This window comes from Hevea brasiliensis, chromosome 1, assembly GCF_030052815.1.
Source record: "Hevea brasiliensis isolate MT/VB/25A 57/8 chromosome 1, ASM3005281v1, whole genome shotgun sequence".
Taxonomy (NCBI): domain Eukaryota; kingdom Viridiplantae; phylum Streptophyta; class Magnoliopsida; order Malpighiales; family Euphorbiaceae; genus Hevea; species Hevea brasiliensis.
In genome coordinates, this window is record NC_079493.1 from 72,911,491 (window position 1) to 72,916,902 (window position 5,412).

The window sequence follows — 5,412 nt, forward strand, 5'->3', positions numbered from 1 at the left end:
CTCATTGTCTCCCAAGTAAACATACTTTAAATGCTCAGGTAAAGGCTTGAGTTCAAGAGTTTGTGCCTGCACCACAGAAGGTAATAATTTTGTGTGAGATACAGGTAAGTCAATCTTTGATACTTCATACCTTTTTGGAGCAAGAGGTAATGACTACAATGCCATTACTGCCTCTTGAACCTCGACACTTAATAGTTGATTGGTATTGATTTCTTGAATTCCTTGACTAATCACCACTTCTAAGTCATCCTCCATATTTAACTCAAAAACATCCTGCACAATTGTATCAATAACATCAATAGAAAACACAGAATGATCATCAGTAGGATACTTCATGGCATCAAAAATATTAAATTTGATAGTCTCTCCATCAAACTCCATAGTTAGGGTACCATCATCCACATCAATTTTTGTCTTGGCAATTTTTAGGAAAGGTCTTCCAAACAAAATCAAAGATGACTTTGATGTGGGAACACTATATTGCATATTCAGAATGTAAAAATCTGTAGGAAAAATCATTTCTCCAACCTGCACCAGCACATCCTCAACTACTCCCAATGGGTAAGCATTAGAACGATCAGCTAACTGAATAATGACACTGGTTTCTTTCAAAGGACCCAAATTTAAGGTTTGAAAAACTAAATTTGACATAACATTAATAGATGCTCCTAAATCTGCCATTGCATGTTCAAATTTAGAATCACCTATTCTGCAGGGAATAGAAAACGAACCTAGATCCTTACACTTAGTGGGTAATTTTTGCTGAATCGACACATTTTCCCCCACACTGATCTTCTCATTATTCCTCAACTTGCGCTTTGTAGTGCATAGTTCCTTAAGGAATTTAGCATACTTGGGAACTTGTTTGATCGCATCAAGTAAAGGTATATTCACCTCTACCTTTCTGAAAGTCTCTAAAATTTCTTTTTCTTGTTCTTCTTTTTTATTTTTAGCCAACCTACATGGGAATGGAGGAAGAAAAGCATTATTAACCTTATTCAATTTAGATCCAATACTTACCTCAACTTCAGGAACTTCAGACTTTTTTTCTCCTTGCTTCTTCTTTGGCTCATGTGGAGCTTGGTTATCAACTTCTTTCCCACTTCGCAATAGTATAGCACTTGCATTTTCTCTGGGGTTCATGATTGTTTATGATGGGAGCTTTCCAGAACCTTGAGCTTCCAGCTTACTCACAGATGAGGCTAACTGACCAATCTGCCTCTCTATGTTTTGAATGCTATTTCTGGTCTCCTGTTGAAATTGTTGTGTATTATTAGCTAAGGCTTTAACAATTTCATCAAGTGACATACCTTGATTTGAGGGAGACGGAGGTGGATTCACTTGTGGTCTTTGCTGTTGGTATCAGTTTTGCACCGGTTGATTCCCATAACTCAGATTAGGATGATCTTTCCATCCTAGATTATAAGTATTAGCATAGGGATCATACCTACGTTGTGGCTGTCCATAATGTCCTACTGCATTAGCATGTTGCATTGACTCATCCTCTTGTAACACAGGACATATGTCAGTAGCATGACCCGATCCCGAACAAATTCCACTTGCCTTAACAGTTTGCATGTTTCCTACAGGCAACTGCCTCACCAAAGAAGTTAAATCAGAAATTTGTTTCTCAAGGTTAGATGTAGTTACCTCATTAACCTTCATGGGTGAGTGATCCATTCTCATTCCAAACTGTTGAGAATTTGTTGCCATGTTAGCAATAAGCCTTTTTGCTTCTTCTGGTGTCTTGTCAACCAAAGCTCCTCCACTAGCAACATCTATCATACTGCGATCCATTGGTAGAAGTCCCTCATAGAAATATTGAATTAACAGCTGCTCACTTATTTGATGATGGGGACAGCTTGCGCACAGCTTCTTAAATTGTTCCCAATATTCATACAAGCTCTCTCCATTGTACTGCCGAATTCCATAAATTTATTTTCTTATGTTGGCGGCATGGGAAGAAGGAAAATACTTCTCCAAAAATATCTACTTCATCCCATTCCATGAGTTGACAGATCCAGAGGGAAGATAATACAACCAGTCCTTAGCTATGCACTCCAGTGAGAAAGGGAAAGCTCGAAGCTTGATCTGATCCTCTGAGACTCCTTGAGGTTTCATGCTGGAACACATAACATGAAATTCCTTTAAATGCTTATGTGGATCCTCACCTGCAAGACCATGAAACTTAGGTAACAAATGGATTAGTCCAGATTTCAACTCAAAAGCAACATTTAAAGCAAGATATTGAATACACAAAGGCTATTGGTTTAGATTAGGAGCAGCTAGCTCTTTAAAAGTCCTAGCAGCCATGGTCTCATTTTCAGAATTTGAATCTGAATCCGAATCCGAATCTAAACTTGATTCCCTTAGAGATTGGACTCCTTCAGATGTACTCGGAATTAGCCTACCTTGCTTAGCCAATTTTCTCAACTGTTTAGCTATTTTTTCTACTTCTGGATCAAAGATCAACTCACCAGATTGAGAATTTCTTGTCATAAACAAAAAGAAATCAAAGTAAAAACAAAAAAAAATGCCTCAAAACCCTAGAAAACAATAGAATTTGGCCTCAATAGGGTGGGGCCAAGGAATCCTATGGATTGATTGGTCTTGATCAGAGCATCGTTTCCTTCAAAATAGGTATGGGCCGCCCTCCAAACTCAACCAAAATTCTTAATGAACAGTAATAATGAATAGTAACACCGTAATTAAATTTTTTTTTTTTCAAAAACCTGAAAATAGCAACAACTCACAAACAAAATTAATAACAGAATATCTAACACCAAAAACACGAAATCAAATAAACTTCAGTCCCCAGCAACAGCATTAAAATTCTTGATGGGTGTCATGTTAGTAGTATGCCCTAGAGCATATCATTTAGTATGTATCTTGTACATGTTTTTATTAATAGAAGGCATTTCCACTTTTCCGTTTACATAAGATATTTATGTGTAATAGAAAAGGTCCATTGATATTTTGTTAGAAATTCTATTCTTCAGCTGTTAAGAATATGAGTGACAGTGTTTCTCGTACAAAGTATCATAAATAGGTTCACAATCAAGGATACTTCATAATAAGGACATGACTTATCCAGAAAGATTGTATTCATGTTTGTTCCCAAGTTATTTATATGAGATATAAATAAGATGGAATGGTGAGTCTCATGCCATATGACAAACATGATAGGCACTTACAAAAGATAAGTAGGCTGAACTAGTGACACGTATGACAAGCACATGGAGTTTACTCTTGTCAATGTTTTGTCATAAATCATATCAGTGCATATAATCTTTAGACCTGAGATAGCACAGTTATCTTATGTATAGATAGTTTGAGTTTGATACTGCGTTCATACTTTTACTGTGTATGGGTATATGGGCATGTGTTGGCTCCTACTGGTTATATATGGAGGTAGGTGGATCAAAATGGAATCTGTCCCTCTAAGTAAATAGAGATAAAATCCTATGTTCATTTAATTGTTCTTGATGTTTCAAGTTCCTGGTCAGGACAGATAGATTTAATCAGAAAAGAGTTTCTAATGAGAAAATCTTTTTAATCAAGAACTGGAATTAAAAGAGAACATAATATTCATAGCAAATAGAGTTTGACATAAACCATGACTCCAGCTTGAGTTGGGATTTTGTAACAGAGAGATTCCAGTGCATGGTAACATATGATTATAGGTTCATTTAAGGTAAATCTTATTACTAATTGGGAGGCCATAGCATGCTATGCTAGGTGTTAACCATGGTCTATGAGGTGCATAAAATGATTTAGAGAAATCATTTATGGTAAGAAAGAGTTATGATGATATTAAGAGTTGATATCATATCTCATCGCCGATTAGTAATGAGCCTAGTAAGTCACACACATAAACAAGTTATCACTAATTAAATATGATTTAATTAATTAATTAAAGAGTTTAATTGATTAATTAAATAGGTTTGATTTGCAATTAGATTGCAAAGTCCCTAGCATGACTTGAAACCAAATCTAGATTATTGGATGTGCAGTATAAGTTAAATTTATATTTAAAGTGTTTAAATATGAATTTAGTTAATGAAAAATTAATTAATAAAGATTAATTAATTTATTTAAAATTGATATAAATTGATTAGAAGAAGAGAAATAATTATTTTGGGTTAAAAACTCAAAATTAACACATAGGGGCATTTTGGTCATTTCACAGGGTGACATGTGGCACCATGAGATGGTGACACATGGCATTGCACATAAGCTTGCCAAATATCTTTGAATCATGTAAGATGATTAAAATTAAGATTAAATATAGGTTTGACACTTGGCACAATGTGATTGGGTTAATTAAACCTAGAACCAATCAGAAGGTGACATGTGGCTTGGGTTTAATGTGTTAACCTGGCTATATAAGTGTTGTTATGAAGAAAAAAAAAATAGAACCAGCTGCTGCTCTCATTTGTATTGCCACTTTGAAGCTCTCCCTCTCTTCTTCTTTATCTCTCACCAATTTCCAAGAGATTAGCAAACAATCTCTTGAATTAAAAATACTAGAAATCATTTCTAGTGTCCTGTTTACATCTTTAATCTCTTAAAAGGCATAACTTGATTTTCTAATTAATAGAAAAAGCTTTAGAAGCTATTCAAGGGCTGTCATAGGTGTTCTTGGTGTGGACAAGCTAGAGGGACAACATCTGATATCCTGAAAACGAATCTCAAAGGCACAAATACACTGCAGTGCATCAAGAGGTTTGTGTATTTGTTCTTGATTTAATCTAGGGTTGTAAAATTAATCTGATTAATTTTAAAATCTTAAATGGCAAATACAGATCTAAAAACATATTAAAAGAGTTTTAATATGTTGTTTATTATTGAAATCAAATAGATAAAAATAAATCTTGCATGATGCATGTGACCCTAGGTGAAAATTTTTGAATTCAATGGTATAAACTTGTGTTTTTCATACTTTCGCTCCTTCATGTTGAATCCACTATAAATTAAATTAACTGGAATTACTAACTATAAAATATTTTCAGTAGCAAACGGTAAGTCCAGGTCGAACCCTAGAGACTGAATTATTGGATTTTCATGCACTTGTGTAATGTGGTGAGTTTTGAAACACAAAATTAGTAGAAAGTAGAAATTCAAGAACTAAATATAAAAATCTCAATTTAAACAAGCTTCAGTCCAAGGTAATTCTCATTCCAATGCATTGATTTGATCATAGATAAAAGAAATGCAATTATCTCTTCTTGAATACTTAACGTAGATTTACCAAACAAGCGAGGCAAACCCCCTAACTTCCCTATACTCATTAATTCGAGCCCAGCACTCTTATTAACTATAATTATTAATTGAGTTGGTATTAAGCAATCCTCATCAAATTAATAGCTGCTTTAAGAAAAGGAAGTAGTTAAGCTGAACAACAATTTATAA

At 34.4% G+C, this 5,412-nt stretch overlaps 1 non-coding gene across 1 annotated transcript; it reads left to right on the forward strand.

Annotated features, from left to right (window-relative positions):
- Positions 1–1,843: 1,843 nt before the first annotated feature.
- LOC131169682 (small nucleolar RNA R71) lies at positions 1,844–1,950 on the forward strand. Its single transcript, XR_009140579.1, has one exon. It is a non-coding gene; the product is annotated as a small nucleolar RNA R71 (small nucleolar RNA).
- The last annotated feature ends 3,462 nt before the right edge of the window (positions 1,951–5,412 follow it).